Source organism: Somniosus microcephalus, chromosome 10, assembly GCF_052327205.1.
Source record: "Somniosus microcephalus isolate GS21.2 chromosome 10, FLI_Smic_1.0, whole genome shotgun sequence".
Classification (NCBI taxonomy): domain Eukaryota; kingdom Metazoa; phylum Chordata; class Chondrichthyes; order Squaliformes; family Somniosidae; genus Somniosus; species Somniosus microcephalus.
Genome location: NC_140996.1, coordinates 92,195,738 through 92,218,305, shown reverse-complemented (window position 1 = coordinate 92,218,305; position 22,568 = coordinate 92,195,738).

The window sequence follows — 22,568 nt, the reverse complement described above, 5'->3', positions numbered from 1 at the left end:
TAGTACCATTATTCAAGAAGGGTAGTAGGGATAAACCAGGGAATTACAGGCCGGTGAGCCAAACATCAGTGGAAGGGAAATTATTGGAAAAAATTCTGAGGGACGGAATTGGTCTCCACTTGGAGAGGCAGGGATTAATTAGGGATAGCCAGCATGGCTTTGTCAAGGGAAGATCATGCCTGACCAATTTGATTGAATTTTTCGAGTGGGTGACTAGGTGTGTGGATGAGGGTAGTGCAGTGGATGTGGTTTACATGGATTTCAGTAAGGCTTTTGATAAAGTCCCGCATAGGAGACTGGTCAGGAAGGTAAGAGCCCATGGGATCCAAGGTGCCTTGGCACATTGGATCCAAAACTGGCTGAGTGGCAGAAGGCAGAGGGTGATGGTGGAAGGTTGTTTTTGTGACTGGAAGCCTGTGTCCAGTGGGGTACTGCAGGGATTGGTGCTGGGTCCCTTGCTGTTTGTGGTCTACATTAATGATTTGGATGTGAATGTAAAAGGTATGATCAGTAAGTTCGCAGATGACACAAAAATTGGTGGGGTGGTAAATAGCGAGGCGGGAAGCCTCAGGCTACAGGACGATATAGATGGGTTGGTCAGATGGGCGGAACAGTGGCAAATGGAATTTAACCCTGAAAAGTGTGAGATGATGCATTTTGGACGGACTAACAAGGCAAGGGAATACACAATGAATGGTAAGACCCTAGGAAAGACAGAGGATCAGAGGGACCTTGGTGTGCATGCACATAGATCCCTGAAGGCAGCAGGACAGGTGGATAAGATGGTTAAAAAGGCATATGGGATACTTGCCTTCATTAGCCGAGGCATAGAATATAAGAGCAGGGAGGTTATGATGGAGCTGTACAAAACGCTGGTAAGGCCACAGCTGGAGTACTGTGTGCAGTTCTGGTTGCCACACTATAGGAAGGATGTGATTGCTTTGGAGAGGGTGCAGAGGAGATTACCAGGATGTTACCTGGGCTGGAGCGCTTCAGCTATGAAGAAAGACTGGACAGGCTGGGTTTGTTTTCCTTGGAGCAGAGAAGGCTGAGGGGGGACCTGATTGAGGTATACAAAATTATGAGGGGCATAGATAGGGTGGATAGAAAGGAAATTTTCCCCTTAGTAGAGGGGTCAATAACAAGGGGGCATAGATTCAAGGTAAGGGGCAGGAGGTTTAGAGGGGATTTGAGGAAAAACTTTTTCACCCAAAGGGTGGTTGGAAACTGGAACTCACTGCCTGAAAGGGTGTTAGAGGCAGGAACCCTCACAACATTCAAGAAGCATTTGGATGAGCACTTGAAATGCCATAGCATACAAGGCTACGGACCAAATGCTGGAAAATGGGATTAGATTAGCCAGGGCTTGATGGCCGGCGCGGACGCAATGGGCTGAAGGGCCTCTTTCTGCACTGTATAACTCTATGACTCTATGACCATGACCTGATCTCCTACCTCCCACTCGTGGTGCTTACGGGGTTCGAGCAGCAATTGGTTACTCCGATGCTGCTTTCCCATGTTCCCAGCTGCCCGCTCATGGACCTGTTTAAGGTGCTCGAAGAGGTTTCGGGCGAACCTGTCCCAGTTTACCTCTCTGAGCTGACCTTCCGTGAGCACCGGGGCTAGTACATGGGTGGGAGTCCGCATAACCCTGCCAGTCATTAGCTCGTACGGTGAGTACCCCGTGCTTTTAGGCTGGCTGGCCCAGATCCCCATCAGAACCAGCAGTAAGGCCTCGGCCCATTTATGGGGCGAGTCCACCGTCTCCTTCCTCAATCTTTCCTTTAGGGTCCGATTCATTCTTTCCACAATCCCTGATGACTGTGGGCCACGTGCCACTTCCCCTCGATGCCTAGCAGCATAAGGGTATTCTGAATAACCTGCCCGGTAAAGTGACTCCCTTGGTCGGACTCCACATACCGTGGTAGCCCCCACCACGAGAACAATTCCCGGACCAGGATCCTGGCAATACCCAGAGCTGTGGCTGTTCTGCAGGGGAAGGCCTCTACCCATTTCATGAACACATCTACCAGGACTAGGCAGTACTTATAGCCTCCCTGGGTGGTGGGCAGGGGCCCGATATAGTCGAACTGCATCGACTGCCATGGTCCCTCTACCCTCCTGATGTGTCCCATAGGTACCTTCCTTTTGTGGGGGTTAGGGTTATTAGCAGCTCACACAAGACAGCTGGCGCAGAACTCACGGACATTTTCCCTGAGTCCCGGCCACCATCCAGCCTGTTCCACCTGCTGCCAGGTGGTCTCAGGCCCGGGGTGTCCTGCTCCTGGGCCCTCATGTGCCAGTTGAAGGAATTCCCTCCGGTGCTGCTGCGGCACAACCCACTGTCCCCCCTGGAACTGCATGCCCTCTTCCACGGAGAGGGTCGCTGTGCCGTATGGACCCTCTACCCTTTTTCCCTCAGTTACTGCGCTGAGGACTGCCTTGAGGACGGGGTCTTGGGCTTGGACCGTCTTAAGTTCCGGGGCTAAACCTACCCCTGCACTCCCTTGTGTCCCGTCCCTACCTCTGACTGCCGCCATGGTTCTGGACCAATACGGGTCCCAGAAAATGCCTGTGCGGGCACCCTCCTTGGCGAGCATGTCAGCCTGCTGGTTGCCTAGACTGCGGGGTTCTGTGGAGGAATGGGCCTTCACCTTCACAGAAATCACAGAAACCACAGAAACCCCACAGTGCAGATAGAGGCCATTTCGGCCCATCGAGCCTGCACCGACACATATCCCACCCAATCCCCGTAACCCCTACACCAACACATATCCCACCCTATCCCCATAACCCCATGTATTTAATCCCCCTAACACTAAGGGTCAATTTATCATAGCCAATCAACCTAACCCGCACATCTTTGGACTGTGGGAGGAAACTGGAGCACCCGAAGGAAACCCACGCAAACACGGGGAGAATGTGCAAACTCCACACAGACAGTCACCCGAGGCCGGATTCGAACCCGGATCCCTGGCGCTGTGAGGCAACAGTGCTAACAACTATGCCACCGTGCCGCCCGCTTTTTTTTGTGGATGAAAATCTCCCCTTCGTCCCCCACTGCTGCTAAGATCTTTTCCAGCAGAGGTTTTACTGTGAGGGGTCTCCCATCAGCGAAGATGTATCCGCGGCAGGATCAAATGGCCAGGTACTCCGTACACAAATTGTATGTAAACATGCTGTCTGAGCAAATTGTGTATGGGGTAGGGAAGATTTTGGGGTGTGTAACGACGTACGCTACCGCGGACAGTTCAGCCTGCTGGGCGCTAATGGTGCCCGGGAGCTTATTTGCCAGGGCAATGTTTGCCGCTGGGTCGTAAACTCCACACCCCGTGAGACGCTCACCAGCAGATACCGTGCTGGAACCATCTACATAGATCTTGGGTGCTATAGGGTAATACGAACTTGTTTCGGAGTGGTCCCTCATCGTCGCCATTAACGGGTGGGCCGAACATCCGATGCCATGTTGGGCACTTCGGTCCCAGCTCCGACCTCTCTGGCGGGGGTTGCTCCACCTCCGCTCCCACCTCTGGCTCCAACCCCCTTGCTGCCAGATCTCGCTGAACCCTGGTGCTACGGGTGGTGGTCGTGAGACCTCCTGTTCCTCAACCGTGTCGTCCCTGGGCACTAGCAGTGATGTTTGCACTGTCCTCCCCTTGTTCCCCATAAAATCCACCTGACCTGCCTTTGGGCTTATGAGGCACACCATGCCTTTTGCCTTCCTGAGGGCCAGGCTCAGATTTTCTATCCACTCCTTGCAGTGGCCATGATCTGCATCTTCAAACCCCTGTTCGCTCGCTAACTTGTAAGCTGCCTTTACCTCCTGTACTTTCTCCTCCTGCTCCCTAACTTGCCTTGCCAAGCGGGCATTCTTTTCCCGCAACCTTAACTCATTTCCCTTGGCTTCGGTGACTTGGCACTACAGGTATTCCAACTGGGCCTTGTGTTCACCCATTAAATACAACCTCTCCTGATTCAGGGCCTGCAATGCTACCATTAACTTCTCCCCTGCTAGAGCCTTGTCCTGGATCTCCAGGGTTGACTCCTTTAACTCGGCTGCCTGTGCTGCAACGAGCCTGTTCAGAAGCTGGACCTGCTTTTTGAAACACATCAGCCAGACTGACTTCTCTAAGGACTTCTTGTGTTCCTTTCCATCTGTCCACTTAGCTGCTGCAACTACCGGATGCCCAGCACTTAATAGAGTGGTGATCTACTTCTTTGTTATATTCACCTTGCTAAACACATAATCAGAAATCCTTTCCTCCATCATGGTTTGCTCATCCGAACCATTGTCTACTGCATTGCACCCCTGTTGCCGGAGTCCTGCCGCGGTCGCCATTTTCTGTAGGGGTGGCGTGTGTGGTGCCCAGTCAGCTTTGCCTCTAACTGTCCCTTGAGCAGTTCGAATTGCTCCCACACCCCTGGGTTTTAGACACCGGACTTAGGTACAGGCGGCGATGCAGATATTCGAGTAGAGAAGTGGTTTGGTATAAGAAAACCAGGATTTTATTAAAAGCAGAATAAAACAGTCTTATGAAAAATTATTGCGATGAAATACAGGCACAAACAATAATTATACTTATATGGGAATGGGGAATACACAGTACATCGAGGGAAAAACAACTACATTTACAATCCCCTTATCCTTACCCCACCCCCTATACCTAACTAGATTAAGCTATGAGGGGCCAGGAATTCATGCTCACCAATCCAAAACCTGTTGCTCTAACAGTTGTGAGTTTTGAGGTTTGGTTTTGCTATCCTTTGGGGTACCCTGTCGCCACGTGGTCTCAGGGCGCGGTGCTGAAGTTGTTGCTGCGAAGCACCCTCCTTTCCTCAGCTACCGTCGTCGTCTCGTTGCGATGGGTTTTCTTCTTCATCTCTCTCGGGCGGTCGTCGGCGGTAAAGTCGCGGTTGCGGGTTGGTTGGCGGTTTTCACTGCTTACTTGATTTTACTACCCAAGCTTTTAATGCCAGTATATTTGTTGTGGGTGTGGACACCCGCGTCTAATGCCAGCTTATTCGCAGTGTTCAAACACCAACTTATTCTCACTGTCCATACATGCGTTACCACTTTCCTTCACCAAATGCTAGCTTATAACTAGGCGTTTGGTTTTTACCAATGCGTCCTTCGCTGCCCTTCTCTGCTTTCATCGGTTACCTTCTTCTTCGCCTCGTCTCATCTCGCCCCTATGTTGTCTGTGTGTCCTTTGTGGTATTGAACTTGGGTCTCGCTCTCCTCCCACGTTTGGCCCCGGTGTAATGGGCATCCTCGGTTGTTGAGCAGTGCGAGGAGCGAGAAGAGAGCCCGCCACAAGGCCAGGGCATGAGTACAAGTGGCAGCAGGCCAAGGTCACAGACAACAGTCAAGGGAAGAGAGCGCGATTGCTACTGATGGGCCTACTATTATACCCATTTCTTTAACTCCTTATCTGCGTGCCAAATCAGGTCAGTCCATTGTTTGACTTTTGGTGGGCTTGTTTAAATGATTACAACCATTTAATTTAACTACTTTTGGAGTGGTTGTCTTCGGGTCTAATGGCCCCGATGTCCTGGTTGTTTTGTCATGGATAAGACCTAATTGTCCCCATCCTGACTTGATGGCTACTGTAAGCTGTTACCTATTATTCATGCAGCAACTTAATGGCCACGATTATAGGCCCGTTCTAGCTTGATTTGATTCGAGTCGAATAAATGCGTATTTCGTGTTTACTTTGTCTGGCTGGCTCCAAAGAGTCTCTGTTCACAGATTCCTGCATTTTAATGTTTCGTCTCTGGGCCTGCTTGTTGGCAGAGCCCTGGTTTTAAAAATCCTGTCAATATTGGTCACGATGTTTACAGAAGCCATTTTAGGTACCCTGTTTTCAATAATTTGTCCAAAACAGGGTCCCTTGATCCGTAACTTGGGGAGTGCGGGAATTTTGAGAACCCTGCACCTTACAGCACACCTCCAAGCCCGACTCTGCGGCTCAATGAAAATTAAACCCATTGTCTATCCGGGTGCCAGATCTGGGAGCGGGGAAACGGAATATCATTTTTCCGAAGATTTCAAAGGTCTTGAGTCACTCCAGGCCACAGGAGGCTCCAGACAGATCACCTGAGTCAATACTTCAATCAATATTGGCGGGAGAAAAAGGTGATGGGTTTGGGTATATAAGGAGCCATTCGGGGGCTGCTCTCACTCTCTCTTCTCCTCAGCATCAATCTACAGCGAGTCTCCCGAGTGGGGCTCGGCTCGACGGAACACCGCCAGAAGCTAAGCGCTGCTCTCCATCCCTCATCAACGGAACTCGACTCAAACTGGAAATTGGATACTGCGTCAGAACCAGGAGCGAGACGTACAGGAAGAAGCTGCAAGCAAGACAATGGGCAATCAGGGTGAGCATATTGCCTGTGCCTACACATCCGCAAGACCACTTAGTTGTGTGAGGGGGTGATTGTAAGTCCAAACGAAACCATGGAGGGCTCCTGTGTTAGTTATTTCACCGGAGGGTTCTTTTATTAGACCATTGTAGGAATTGACGAATTCCTAACTAATAGCTGAGATCGACTCAGGAGATCAATCAAACAGGTCTTTAATGTAAAACTAAACGAGTTGAAACAGTTTGATGAGATCGATACAGGAGAGCCACAAAAACAGGTCTTAACAAGATGGAGATTCCACGAGGACTGTCTGGGCAGTCACATGGTTTGCGATGTGACATCATCGCGTTTGCCCGCTTTACCGCGCTCTTAAAGGGGCCACGCCCCGTGCATACAAACACTATATACAAAACAAAGTAATGTTTAACACAATGGTACCGGCTTAGGCTGGTGTTAGAACATCGTTAAAGGGAATTATATACAGTTGCCCAGAGTCATTCAGTGGCTCCACCACATGCGCCCCCCCAGAATTCGCTTTAACGGACAAAGTCAAATGGTGAGGGGGTCTGATGAGCCTGTCGGAACGACTCCTGTACTCCTGAGGTGGAGGCTGCTGGGTGGCTGGCGGTCTGGCGGGTGGTTGCGCCTGGTCTGCCGTAACGGCGATGGGTGGTCGACCTCGCCTCGGTGGTTGTGCTGTCTCGACGGGGCGGTCGATGTCCAGATGAGCCGGCTTTAATCGATCAACTGAAATGTGGTCCGGTTTACCACCGACATCTACCTTGAAGGTTTTGTCCCCTGCCTCCAACACGCAGAAGGGACCAATATATGGGGCCTTGAGTGGATCCTTATGAGCATCGTGGCGAATAAAGACGTATTCTGCCTTGTGAAGCTCCGTTGGAACGTGCAAACTCTGCAGCCCGTGGTGCGAAGTGGGCACCGGCGTGAAACATCTGGCCGCCTCTTGGTGACTAGTAAGCTGGTCAGACGCGGACCAAGGCTTCGTCGATTCTGGTAGGAAATCCCCTGGGACTCGCAGCGGTTGACCGTACACCAGCTCCTCGGATGAAGAGTGAAGGTCTTCTTTGGGAGCCGTGCGAAGGCCCAACAGGACCCACGGTAGCTTGTCTGCCCATCCAGCATCCTGGAGGCTGGCCCTCAGGGCGGCTTTCAGTGACCAGTGGAAACGTTCACAGAGAACATTCGCCTGTGGGTGGTAGGCTGTGGTGCGGTGTAATTTGACACCGAGTCCTTGGGCCACTGCATTCCAGAGTTCAGAGAAAAATTGTGGTCCCCTGTCTGAAGAAATATCAGCGGGCACTCCGAAACGGGCAACACAGGTGGAAATGAACGCCCTGGCCACGTCCGCCGAAGTAGTGGATGATAGGGGAACCGCCTCTGGCCATCTGGTGGTGCAGTCAGCCATGGTCAGAATGTGTGAAAAACCATGGGAGGGTGGGAGTAGACCCACCAGGTCCACATTGACATGGTCAAACTGTCGCTCCGGAACTGTGAAGGTGGCCAACGGAGCTTTGATGTGACGCTGTACTTTGGCTTTTTGGCAGACCACGCAGGTGTTGGTCCAGTCGCGGACATCCTTGTGCATGCCGTGCCATACGAATTTCACTGACATCAGCTTCTGAGAGGCCTTCATTCCTGGGTGTGACAACCCATGTATGGCGTCGAACACTTTGCGGCGCCAGACGGCCGGTACGACAGGGCGAGGGTCCCGTACGGAGACGTCACACAAGAGCGTGGTACCTGCCGCATGGAACTTGATGTCGGCCAACTGGAGGCCAGTGACGGTGGTTCTGTAGGGCTGGACTTCTGTGTCCGAGGCTTGAGCCGCTGCCATGAGGGCGTAATCGATGCCTAAATGAACTGTATTGACAGTCGCGCAGGAGAGGCAGTCGGCCACCAGGTTGTCCTTACCGGCCACATGCTGTATATCCGTGGTGAACTCGGATATGTAGGTCAGTTGACGTTGCTGTCGGGATGACCACGGTTCAGCGGTCTTGGCCATGGTGAAGGTGAGCGGCTTATGGTCCAGGAAGGCGGTGAAGGGACGTCCTTCCAGGAGGAAGTGAAAATGGCGGATGGCCAGAATAAGTGCTAGCAACTCCCGGTCGAACGTGCTCTACGCTCTCTTGTTCCGCCGTAGTTGACGGCTGAAGAATGCCAACGGCTGCCATGCCCAATTCACCCACTGCTCTTGCACGGCGCCGATTGCGTAGTCTGACGCGTCGGTGGTGAGGGCGATGGTGGCTCCTGGCAGCGGGTGCACCAGCATAGTTGCATTGGCCAAGGCACTTTTGGTGTCGGCGAACGTCCGGGCCATGTCAACCGTCCAGTCTACCGTATCTTTGCCAGTCTTGCCCTTGAGGGCCTCATACAGGGGCTGCATGAGTAGTGCTGCCTTAGGCATGAAACGGTGGTAAAAGTTTACCATGCCTAGGAATTCTTGCAGGGCCTTAATGGTTTGTGGGCGTGGAAAGGATGTCACTGCCTCTACCTTCACTTGTAAAGGAACCGCTCCCTCTGAAGTGATGCGATGCCCCAGGAAATCAATTTGTTGCAGGCCAAACTGACACTTGGCCGGGTTGATAATCAGGCCGTGTTGGCTGAGACATCGAAAAGGGGTGCAAAGGTGACAGATGTGTTCTTCTTTAGTGGGACTGGCAATGAGAATATCATCCAGGTAGACGAAGAGGAACTTGAGGTCCCGCAGCACGGAGTCCATCAGGCGTTGGAAAGCCTGGGCGGCGTTCTTTAACACAAACAGCATTCTTAAAAACTTGAAAAGGCCGAATGGGGTGATGACTGCAGTCTTCTGGATGTCTTGTGAATGAACGGAGACCTGGTGGTAGCCCCGGACGAAGTCGACTTTCGAGAAGACAGTGTTCCCTGCCGAATGAGTGGAGAAATTCTGGATGTGGGGGACCGGGTACCGATCAGGAGTGGTGGCGTCATTTAGGCGCCGATAGTCACGGCATGGCCGCCATCCACAGCCAGGCTTCGGGACGATGTGGAGGGGTGAAGACCAGGGGCTATTCGACCGACGAATAATCCCTAACCATTCCATGGTCGCGAACTCCGCTTTTGCGATCATCAGCTTGCCAGGTTCCAGGCGCCGGGCCCGCGTGTAGAACGGGAGGCCGTTGGTGGTGATGTGGTGTTCCACACCATGTTTCGTGGCTGTGGAGGAGAATGTGGGTCTTGTCAGTTCGGGGAATTCGCCGAGCAGGCGAGCAAACTCATCCAGAGCCGGAAAAGCGCTGGCGACGGTACATGACGTAGTGTTACTGTGGTAACAAGGGATAGAATGAAAAGTTGCCGCGTTGATCAACCGTCGGTTCCTCACGTCAACCAGGAGGCTGTTGGCGCACAGGAAATCCACGCCAAGAATGGGTTGCGAAATCTTGGCCGTCACAAACTCCCAGTAAAAACGTTGGCCCCCGAAACACAACTGCACCCGCCGTCTGCCGAAGGTCTGAATCGCTCTGCCATTGGCCACTTCAAGGGCAAGGCCGTGAATCCCGGTCTGCACATCGAGGGCGGACGCGGGTAATATGCTGCATTGCACCCCGGTGTCGCACAGAAAACGATGACCGGAGAGAGTATCGGTGATAAACAGCAACTTGCCCGCATTGCCGACTGCCATCACGGCCGCGGGGCGCCCAGTAGACCCGTTCCTCGGTGGTCGTAGTTGTTTGTTTTTTTGGGGGAAGCTGCAGGGAGGGCGGTAATGTCTCAGTTTCGCGCCGAACTGCACGTGGTAGAAACACAGCCCAGCAGGCTGACGAGCTGGGTCGGCATCTGTGGGGGATGGGCGTCTTGTGGTGGCGCAGTGCTGCTGAGTCACCGCGAAAATTTTGTCCGCCTCTGCCGCGAGTGCTGCGCAGTCCTCAACTTTGGAACTGGCCAGGGCGGTTTGCACCTGTTCCGGTAGCTGGCTGAGGAATATTTCACGGAATAGGAAGCATTCTGGTTCGGAGCCAAGGAGTGTGAGCATTTGGCTCATTAACTCCGAAGGCTTGGAGTCCCCGAGCCCGGGCATAGCGAGCAATCGACGGGCGCGCTCTGCTTTAGTGAGCCCGAAAACTTGCAGCAACCACGCCTTGAGGGTTTCATACTTGCGCTCCGTTGGAGGGTTCTCGAGGAGGCTGGCGATCCGCGAGGCGGTAGAGCTGTCGAGTGCGGAGACCACATAAAGATATTTGGTCTGATCCGCAGCGATGTCCCTCAGGGCGAATTGGGCCTCGACCTGAATGAACCACGAGGTCGCTTGCTGCTCCCAGAACTGCGGTAGCTTCAGCGAAACGGTGTTGGCCTCCAGGCTGTGCCCTTTTTGTGAAAAATGTTCACAAAAAACGGTGTCACCAATGTAGGAATTGACGAATTCCTAACTAATAACTGAGGTCGACTCAGGAGATCAATCAAACAGGTCTTTAATGTAAAACTAAACGAGTTCAAACAGTTTGATGAGGTCGATACAGGAGACCCACGAAAACAGGTCTTAACAAGATGGAGATTCCACGAGGGCTGCCTGGGCAGTCACGTGGTTTGTGACGTGACATCATCGCATTTGCCCGCGTTTTCCCACGCTCTTAAAGGGGCCACGCCCCGTGCATACAAACACTATATACAAAACAAAGTAATGTCTAACACAATGGTACAGGCTTAGGCTGGCGTTAGAACATCGTTAAAGGGAATTATGTACAGTTGCCCAGAGTCATTCAGTGGCTCCGCCACACCATGGTGTTTTAGCACTGTATGGCTTGTTGGACAAGCCAGGGTGTATTGTTTTGTACTGTTACGAGTGTTATTGTTAAATCCTATTAAACACAATACAGTTGAGCTCAAATGGGTGTCCGAGTCTGATCTGTTCCATATAATCCCTATCATCCAGAACTTGTAGTAAGAGGTGTGTTTTCCGTGTGCCTGAGAAAACCATTTACAATGGTAGTGCTCTCGGCTCCAGTCAGAAGATTGTGGGTTTAAGTCCCACTACAGAGGTGAGCACATAATCTAGGATGGCAATTCAGTACAGTACTGAGGGAGTGCTACACTGTCATAGGTGTAATCTTTCAGAGGCGATGTTAAACTGACGTCCTGTCTGCCCTCTCAGGCGGAGGTAAATGATCTCATGGTACTATTCAAAGAAGAGCAGGGGAGAAACATTTATCCCTCAGCCAACTGTAGGGGTTCGCAAAATCCCCTCAGCCCCCCGTAGATCAGGAAATATTAATCCACATCGTGGATGAAGACTTGTGTGATTTAAATTGTCTCTGGGTTGGACAATGTTTTAAAACATACCCAGAACCACAGAAAAAGGCTGCGTTAAAAGCTCATGGGCTGGGCAGCGCTTTATCACTGGAATCAAAGAACATTGTGAAAATTGCACACTTTAAGATTGTACATTTTATTAAAGGATGTGCTCTTGAGTTTTGAATGGTTTAAATTGCCCAGGGATAAAAATGGCCATCAGAAAGCATGGCCAAGGAAAAAGGACTTGGAAGCAGCTCGTGTATGTCTGTGAAAAGGGAAGGATCAAAGATGGCAGTCAAATCTGTCAATCAAAGGGAAGTTCCCTCCCTGCAGAGACAATCGATTTGTTTACAGAAACTGCTACAAGGATGTTTGCACAAGGGATTAAACCACTTGACTGTGGTTTCAGTGACCACAAGATAATGGGTATCTGTTTACATAGTAATACAACTCCATTCAAAACCCATCAGGGAGAATGGAGATGGTTCGAAGGCTCAGCACAGACATTTGAAAATAGACACTCAAACTGAGAAAAGGAACAGTTTAAAATTGACTGGGTTTGAATCACCCATTACTGGACAATGGGGACAGTTGGATCCCTTTTGTTTTAGCCCAGAAACTTCCGGATCTGGGCGGGAACATTTTGGCCCCAAAATTGGGGTATCAGAGATAGCTTCTCAGGGGCATCTCTCTCTCTCTGGCTTGCCTCCGTGTGCCCTCTACAGTGTGGAGTCTGTCTGAAGAAGCAAAACACCAGCAGTTTACTTTTAAAACACTGGGGTGTTTCTTTACTTCAGGGCAGTGAAGATCTTGTGGGACACGGAGCTGGCATTGCGGTGGTGCATATATTTTTCTGGCCTTCCACAAGGCAACTTAGGATAGGCTTAGGGGTGGGAGTAAAGTGGGGATTTCGTTAGAATTGTTTTATAGTCAATTTCCCTCATTGTGTCCATTTTTCCTCCCCTATTTAAGCAATTTTACCGTGATCACTTTGATCGTGTGCTGTAGTTTCTTAGTTGTAATAAAATTTGACTTTCTTGCATCCAGACCATTTGTCCATTTTAATATATAATTAATTATAAGTTCTTCCAGTCAGAACTGGAAGGAGGGGTTTAGCGATTCGAAACCGCTGATTGGAATTGGTCACAGTGCAGTGGAAAAAAGCTGCCTGACCAGGTAAATTACTGTAAACCAGGTAAAGGATGCCCCCCTACAAATTAACGACCGTGGCAGGACTGGAGGCAGTTTTTGATATGATAAGTGGTCTGGATCTGGAGAAAGCATCAGCTCTTGCTTTTCTTGCATTCAGTCTGTGGGTCGCCCTGAAGAAGTTAGCGGCAGCGTGTAAGCTGACCTATTATGATATAGGTGGCTGGGTTAAGAAGGGTGAGATGAGGGTGCAGGAGGAGGTTACAGAGGCCAAGAATCAGGAGTCAGTGTTTGAAAAATGCCAGGCGGAGGTAGAGCGCCTCATAAGAGAGGTGAATGAGGCCAGAGATAGTGGGATGAGGGTGCGGGAAGAAAATTCACGCCTCACACTAGAGGTCACGAAATGCCAGGCAGAGATAGAGCGCCTTGTGCAGGAAGTCACAGAGGCCAGGGACAGTGAGATGAGGCTACAGGAGGAAAACGCACACCTCACCCAAGAAGCTAGCGAGGGCAAAAGCCACGCGAGGCACAAGATAGAGTTCCTAAAGTGCCAAATTACAGAAGCAAAGAGTAACGAGATGAAACTGCGGGAAGAGAATGCCCGCCTCACCTCAGAAGTAAAAGAGCAGGAGGAAAATTTTAGGGAGGTAAAGGCAGCTTATAAGCTGGCGTGCGACCAAAGGTTTAGTGGAGCAGATCAGACCCCATGTAACAGAAAGATAGAGAGTTAAGGTATGGAGTTAAGAAGGACTAAAGGGATGGTATGTCTCATAAGTCTGAAGGGAAGTCCGTCGGACAGTACCAGCAGCCCAAATCAAACCGCCCCACAGGCAGCACCCAGAACAGAGCTGGCTAGGGAATTAGAGATCCCAAGACTGCAGCCCACAGCTCCAAGTTTTGAGGAGCTCAGGCAGCAAGAAGGGGTGGACAATGGGGTGGTAGGAGAACGTCAGCAGGTCCCGCTAGGCAGGCAGGGACCAGGACCATTGTACCCCCTCTGACAACGGAGGTACGGTCCGCCCATGAACGATAATGACCCAGGGGCTGTTCAGCATACCTATCTGGTGCCCTATGATACCCAACAGCTCAGAGGCCTGGTGAAACATATTCCCCTGCTCTCCGAAAAGGGAGACCCCTCAGTGCACTTCCAAGGGATAGAACAGGCAGCCTGTGTTAACGGCTGTGATGACGAAGAGAAAGCCAAAATGTTGCTTTTCTCTGTAGATTGTAAGTTCTATCAGACCCTTTGAGATGAGGCTAAGAGAGGGCAGAAGGGTTTTGAGGACCTAAAGGAGGAAATACTGGAAGCCATGGGTGCGAACGACGGCAGTCCATTCGATCGCATAGGGAAAACACTGCAGAGGGAAGGAGAGACCCCACAGGCATTTGCAGACAGGCTGTGGCTAGTCTACAACAGCGCGTGTACAGGGGGACATGATAGGGCACACCTGAACCAGCAGCCGTGGACCCAATGGCTTTGTTGCCTGGTGTCCAATTGCCTGCCCCAGATAAAAGCAAAGGCTGATACTTGGTTTGACCACCGAGACCCCCTACCAACCGAAGAGACTGTAATCCGGCAGCTCACGGTAGCATATAGGAATGGTAGGAATAGTGGGACCCCCCAGCATAAGGGTAAGGTCCACGAGGTTAAACCTGGGGCTCAACACAAGAAAGAGTGACGCCAGAAGGGGAGCCGTCCCTCCCAGAACAAGGTCACTTGTTACAGGTGCGGGGAGGATGCCCACTGGCGCAGGGATTGTAAAAAGCCTGGGAGAGACGATAAAGCCAGGACCCCCGCTGCCCCAACTCAGAAGGCAGAGACAGAAACTCCTCCTGATACAGTTGAGTCCGTCATGGAGTCGATAAAATCATTCCTCAGGGCCAATCAGGGAAAGGTAGCAGCCATCAGTGGTGCTGCAGCCCCCTCGCCCACCTCTGCCTCCCCACAATGACTGGAGCCCGCGCAGCCTGTCCATCTGTGTAATCTCCGGTACGATGAATGGAAGAGACCACTCGTACAGATGGAGGTAGAGAAGGTTACAGGGACTTAACTATTGGATACAGGGGCATCATGCACCGTGATCCATACGGATAATCCCACCACCTCACCTCTGTCTGACGGGGTTCCATACATACTATCAGGATTCACCGGTCAGGAGCAGGCGGGGTTATACTCCAGACCCCTCTCAGTCTGTCTGGGCATGCTCCAAACTAAGTGGACGTGCATCCTGGCAAAGTGGAATAAGGAGGAAGGAAAGGGGATCCTAGGGGCCGACTTCATGGTGGGCCACGGGATCCTCATGGATCTCCGCAACCATTGCCTTTGGAGGGCTAGCACAGACAGGGAAGAAGGTGTAGTGGTCATCCCGGCCAAGGAGGGTAAGGGGGCCTTGTGTACTGTGAAGCCCAAAGAAGGTTACGACCTCGGGCTCATGGTAAATGGTGTCCCGGAGGCACTGCAGGTTGTCGTGCAGGCAAACTTCACAACGTGTGCCACCCATAAACACAACTGCGGGAGGATCACAGGGTTTGAGGTTAAAATAAATGGGGACCCCATGGCCTGACCACAGAAGCAGTATAATTACTCCAAGAAGGCGCAGAGCGGTCAGCAAGAAGTTAAATTCCTGAGCCTGACTGTCCGCACAGGAGAGAGGGCAATAGATAAGGCAAGGAGGGAAGCAGTCCAGGAGTTACTGATTCCCAATTCAGTAAGAGGGGTGAGGTCATTCCTGGGATTGACGGGGTACTGGAGGGTATTTATTGAGGTCTATGCAGCCACAGCGGCCCCTCTGCTCAGTCTCCTACAAAAGGGAGTGGCGTGGTCCTGGGATGAGGGATGCCAGGCGGCATTTGTTAAGTTTAAGGGAGACCTGCAGACCGTATCAGCCCTAGGAGCGATAGATGGGAAAAAGGAGTTCTTTCTGGAGGTAGCAGCCAGTGGGGATAGCCTGAGTGCTGTGCTGCTCCAAGAGCGGCACGGTAGGCTGAGACCCATGGTCTATTCCTCCAGAATACTCTGATGTAGAGAGGAGCTACTCAATATGTGAAAGGCACCTTTTTGCCACATATTGGGCTGTGAAGAAATCCCAGATCTTCGCAGGCACCTCTCCCATCACCCTCCTCACACACCACACACCCACTCAGATGCTTTTGGATGGGAGGATTAAAGATGGGACAGTCAGCAGCATCCGCATTGTGCGCTGGACCCTTCTCCTCTCACAGATGGATCTGAAGGTAAAGGGCCTTTGTGAGCCAAAGCTTGCGGCCAATATGGTATACCCTGGAACAGCCCATCGATGTTCCATAGATGGGGTATGGGAAGTGAACATAGGTTTACGGGCCGGGATACATCCCACGGGCCGCGAGATCTATGTAGATGGTTCCAGCATGGTATCCGCTGGAGTACGACTCACGGGTTGCGGGATCTTTGACCCAACGGCAGACATTGCCTTGGCAATCAAGCTCCCTAACACCATGAGTGCCCAGCAGGCTGAACTGTCCGCGGTGATGTACGTGATTACACACCCCGACATCTTCCCTACCCCATATATGGTTTGCTCTGACAGCATGTTCACTTGCAACTTGTGTATGGAGTACTTGGCCATCTGGTCCTGTCGTGGGTATACCTCCGCCGACGGGAAGCCCTTAACAGTAAAGCCCCTGCTGGAAAAAATCCTGGCAGCTGTGGGGGAGGAAGGTGTAGTTTCCATCCATAAGGTGAAAGCCCATTCCTCCACAGAACCCCGCAGCCAGGGCAACCAGCAAGCCGATATGCTGGCCAAGGAGGGTGCACATGCAGGCACCTTCTGGGACCCATATGAGTCCGGGCCAGTGGCAGCGATTACAGGCAGGGATGGGACACAGGGAAAATCAGTAATAGTGCTGGCCCCAGACCTTAAAATGGTCCAGGCACAGGATCCCGTCCTAAAGGCAATAATTAGCGCAGTGATGGAGGGCAGGAAGATAGAAGGCCCTTACGGCGCAGTTTCCCTCTCCATAAGGGAAGGCATGCTGTTCACGGGGGAACAGTGGGTGGTACCCCAGCAACACCGGAGGGAGTTCCTTCAGCTGGCCCATGAGGGGCCGGGAGTGGGACACCCCGGGCCTGAGACTACCTGGCAATGGGTGGAACAGGCGGGATGGTGGCCAGGACTCCGGGATGATGTCCGCGAGTTCTGTGCTAGCTGTCTTGTGTGTGCAGCAAATAATCCCGATCCCCGCAAAAGGAAGGTGCCCATGGGACACATTAGGAGGGTGGAGGGACCATGGCAGTCGATCCAGATCGACTATATAGGGCCCTTGCCCACCACCCAGGGAGGCTACAAGTACTGCCTCGTCCTGGTGGATGTGTTTTCCAAGTGGGTGGAAGCCTTCCCCTGCAGGACGGCCACAGCAATGGGGACTGCAAAGATCTTGGTGAAGGAGGTGTTCTCGCGATGGGGACTGGCCCAGTTCGTGGAGTCCGACCAGGGAAGCCACTTCACTGGCCAAGTCATGCAGAACACATTCAGGCTGCTTGGTACTCAGCAGAAATGGCATGTCGCTCACAATCCCCAGTCCTCAGGGATTCTGGAGTGTATGAACCATACCCTTAAAGAAAGATTGAGGAAAGAGGCCGTGGGGTTGCCCCAAAAATGGGCAGAGACCCTACCTCTGATCCTCATGGGGATCCGGGCCAGCCAGTCCAAGATTACAGGGCATTCACCACATGAGCTCATGACTGGCAGAGTTATGAGGACACCCACTCATGTCCTTGCCCCAGTCCTTACCGAAGGACAACTGCAGGAAACAAACCGGGATAAATTCGCCCGAACCCTCCTAGAAAACCTCAAACTAATTTATGGGCAGGCAGCAGACAGCATGGGAAAGCAGCATCGGAATAACCGGCTGCTGCTCGAGCCTAGCAAGAACCACCAGTGGAAGATAGGAGACCTAGTGATGGTAAGAAAATTTGCCCGGGTGGGAAGTTTAGAGCCACTCTACATGGAACCCTATAGTATAGTTGATAGGGCCAGCCCCATGGTCTATGCAGTAAAACTACCCCGGTGCACAAAGTGGTTCCACGCCAACCAATGTAAATTGTATAAATCTGACCATACAATTTCAAGTTCACAGGCTGTAAAAACAGGCACTGTGGCTTGTTTCAAGGGAAAAGTTGTCCGGCCCACCAATGGGGACACTTCCCCGCCCCAGTGGGACTTAAGTTTTGGCCAAAGTTTAAATTTGAACCAGTTATCTAGTTCAGAAACAGAGAAACAGCAGCCTGAGAGTAGAAACCAGCAGGCTGCTGCGAGTTCATTCACAAAAAATCGCTTGGGGGGCTCCAGGGAGGAGCCGCCCTTTGAAGAGGCTGCCTGCGCAGGTGCAGTCACGCGCCTGAGGGGAGAGGTTTCCCAACACTGGGTTCGCGCAGGCGCAGTTCCCCAGCCTGTGACCCCAGCGGCTCCTCTTCAGTTTTCCCGCGCAGGTGCAATCGCCTGTTTGAATACAGAAGTTTCACAGCCCCTGCCATGGGACTCCAGGGAGGAGGTTCACGCAGGCACAGTTCCCCAGCCTGTGACCCCAGCGGCTCCTCTTCAGTTTTCCCGCGCAGGTGCAATCGCCTGTTTGAATACAGAAGTTTCACAGCCTCTGCCGTGGGACTCCGGGGAGGAGGTTCACGCAGGCGCAGTTCCCCAGCCTGTGACCCCAGCGGCTCCTCTTCAGTTTTCCCACGCAGGCGCAGTCGCCTGTTTGAAGACAGAGGTTTCACAGCCTCTGTCGGGGGACTCCGGGGAGGAGGTTCGCGCAGGCGCAGTCGCCTGCTTAAAGGGACAAGCTTCCCAGCCCGCTTCTAGAGTGATTCCCCCTATGGTGTGGGACTCTGGGGAGGAAGGGATAGCAATTCCTCTTGCAGGGGACATATGGAAGGGGCTGGTACCAGGTTTTGGACCTGGAGAGGAAGATTTTCAGCCACCAGCAGCAGGTGGTGCGGGGATACCTGCCCCCAGAAAAGGAGTGGGTAGGGAAAAGGAGACAAACCTGGAGTACCGGCAGGCTGCCAGGTATATTAAACAATGCGGGCTGTTTGCCTCAGGGGGAGAAGTTTCCCAGCCAGCTAGGGCTGTGACCCAGGCTCAGGGTCCATCAGCCAAAGTTTCCACCACAGAGAAGCCCCTCAGAAGGTCTCAGCGGGTCCACAAGCCCAAGATAAGATGGTCACCAGGGTACCTGCCACAAAGAGCAATCTCCTGAGCTCGGGAGGAAACAGATCACAGAGATCCCCAACTAGCAGCCATAAGCTGCCAGGGACTTAAAGCAGGAGGCAGTCCAGCTTCACTGCAGGCAGCAGTAATCTGCGACAGTGACACCAAAGATTAGCGTGGCCGTCCGGAGATGGGCGGCATTTGTATTACAGCTTTGTGTTAAGTTACCAATGTTTATAGCTTGCTTTTAAGGTGTTTAAATTTTAAGTTTAGAATGTAACTAGTAGTTTTGAGTTGAAGTTTAAAGTTTAAGTTTATAAGTGTGCCAAATGCTTGTGTTTTGGTCCGAGGTCGAGGGACCCGACCATTTCTCCACCTAAGGCAGCAGGTCAGTGAGAGGCCTGGCTGCATGTCCTTTTAAGTTTTTTGCAGGAAAGTGGACAAAGGAGCAGCCCTGTTTGCCCAGCCCGAGCTGGGCATCGAATGAAGATATGGTTATACAGAATGTTGGGGATCACCTTGCCACTGGACAAATCCAGGAGGAGACCCCGCAGCGACCTTCGGGAGAAACTGGACAGAGTCCAGAGGAACCTGGCTACTCATCCTACGTGGAAGAGATGGCCCCAGCTGGGTGAGGCACGGCCCCAACCCAGCACTTTCCTGACCGAATTTCACTTGCGGGAGACCTCGCTATTGAGGAGTCATGGTGGGGAAGCGCGGGCGCCTTGTCAGATAGGGACGCGTTCCCCGGGAGTGGGTGGTGATGGCCTGGGAAAGATTGTAAAGGGGAGGGGGAGACACAAGAGTCATGTGGGTGCGTTCGGGGAAGGGAGGAACTCACCCGGGGCCCACGGGCAAAGTTGGAGTGTAAGTGTGGCTGGGAAGGATGAGTGGGTGGCCGGATCTGGGATCCAAGTTTGAGTGTGGGGCCAGTGAGAGCTGCCACACAGGCACCCTTCATTTTCTCCAGCCAGTCGAGGGGAGACAGGAGGGGGAGGGACTGGGAGTCGCGATCCCATACTCCCCGGTCTCGGTCTGTGAAACATGAGGGGTACCCCGCCTCCACAAAGGGACAAGGGAATGGCTCGGGGCTGGTGGATCAGACTGTTCTGTAAAATCCAGTCTGTATGTTTTAAAAGTTTAAGACCATTAAAAGGGGGGTGGAAGCAACATTTACTGCCCGGGTGGGAGGAGCAATACCCACTCGAATTTCATGACCCATCATTGGCACGTGATGGTCGGGGTTTATTTCAGCATTTTGTTTCAAATGTTTAATGGAGATTTTTGTATTTTGTTTTACAGTTCCAAGCGGTGCAGAGGGGTAGGACCCTCTCCGTGCTTGGAATCATTTTGATTACATTGTATAACCAAGATTGCAACATTTTCTACTATGTTACAATGTAACAGGTGGTGCAGTGGTATGACACCCTTTATTGTATCATTTTGTAATTGTTGTATCTGTAGATGCCTACCGTACCACGGTTTTTCTCGGATTTGAGGGGAATAGACGGGCCGGGGAATCAGTGATAGGTAGCTATTGGTAAGTACAGGAGGTGGTTGTTTGTCAGGGGTCAGAAAATTTTGCTCATTTCTTCAAGAGGACACTACAAGCAAGTTGGAAGTATCCAAGGGCGGAATGTAGGGGTTCGCAAAATCCCCTCAGCCCCCGAAGATCGGGAAATATTAATCCACATCGTGGACGAAGACTTGTGTGATTTAAATTGTCTCTGGGTTGGACAATATTTTAAAACATACCCAGAACTGCAGAAAAAGGCTGCGTTAAAAGCTTGTGGGCTGGGAAGCGCTTGGACACTGGAATCAAAGAACTTTGTGAAAATCGCACACTTTAAGATTGTACATTTTATTAAAGGATGTACACTTAAGTTTTGAATGGTTTAAATTGCCCAATGATAAAAATGGCCATCAGAAAGCATGGCCAAGGACAAAGGACTTGGAAGCAGCTCGTGTATGTCTGTGAAAAGGGGAGGATCAAAGATGGCAGTCAAATCTGTCAATCAAAAGAAAGTTCCCTCCCTGCTGAGACAATCGATTTGTTTACAGAAACTACTACAAGGATGTTTGCACAAGGGATTAAACCACTTGACTGCGGTTTCAGTGATCACAAGATAATGGGTTTCTGTTTACATAGTAATACAACTCCATTCAAAACCCATCAAGGTGAATGGAGATGGTTCGAAGGCTCAGCACAGACATTTGAAAAGAGACACTCAAACTGAGAAAAGGAACAGTTTAAAATTGAATGGGTTTGAATCACCCATTACTGGACAATGGGGACAGTAGGATCCCTTTTGTTTTAGCCCAGAAACTTCTGGATCTGGGCAGGAACATTTCAGCCCCAAAATTGGGGTATAAGAGCTAGCTTCTCAGGGGCATCTCTCTCTCTCTGGCTTGCCTCCGTGTGCCCTCTACAGCGTGGAGTCTGTCTGAAGAAGTAAAACACCAGGGGCTAGATTTTCAGTTGCTTGCGCCAGCAGTTAGCGCCTTAAGAGAAGTGATTTCCGGGCGCTATGCGTGTAGCGCCCGGGCGCAGCGCAGTTTGCGCCCCGCCCCAAATTAAGTTGCCCGTTAGCGCCGGCGCAAAGTTTAGCGCCCGCCCGGATGCGCGCGCAGAAAATGACGTCACATCCTCGTGCAACGCCCTTTGGCCGCCCCGATTGCAAACTTCAGTCGGACCGCCCCATTGTGCGGCGGGCGGCCGGAGCGTTTGGAAAAAGGAACGCAACACAACCAGCGCGGGCCCCGGGGGCGCTAATTAAAGGGAACGTCCTCTCCAGTATAAAGGCCATCCATTATTTCAGAAAACAGTCTTGTGCAACGCATTTCTGGAGACACAACAAGGAGGATAGCTAACTGGTTTCAAGCAGCAAGAGCCAGGTATTTTTGGACTCAGGCAACAGCGCTGCAAGTGGCCATTTGGAAATTAGAGTGTTTGCCAGGATTTGATGGGGGTTGCATGGGGTGCCAACGCGGAGCTGCAGCTCCATGTCCGTAGGGCTCGCAGACGTATTGTGAGAGGGGCAGCCCTGGCTAGAGGCAGAGGGGGCTACAGGCGTCGGCCACGTAGGCCTTACCCAGTCAGGCTATACCGCCAGCAGCGCTCCTACCTAAACATGAGTGCCGCGCGATGTGTTAAAAGGCTCCGATTCCGGAAGGGGGTGATTGCAGAGATCTGCCACCTGCTTCGCCGAGATCTGCGGCCAAAGCTCAGGTGCAGGACGTCTCTGTCGGTGGAAGTGAAGGTGATAGTGGCATTGAACTTCTATGCCACCGGCTCCTTCCAATACGCTGCTGGGGACATAGCAAACATCTCCCAGTACGGCGCGCATCGCTGCATCCGCCAGGTGACCGAAGCACTGTTCAGAAGGAGAAGCCAATTCATCTCCTTCCCCATGGCCCTGGAGAGCCAGCATCAGCGCGCATTGGGATTTTCCAGACTCGGGGAATTCCCCTTGGTGCAGGGCGCCATTGACTGTACGCATGTGGCTTTGCGGGCCCCTCTGGAGCATGGCGAGCAGTATCGCAACAGGAAGGGCTACCATTCTCTGAATGTGCAGCTGGTCTGTGACCACAAGCAGCGCATCA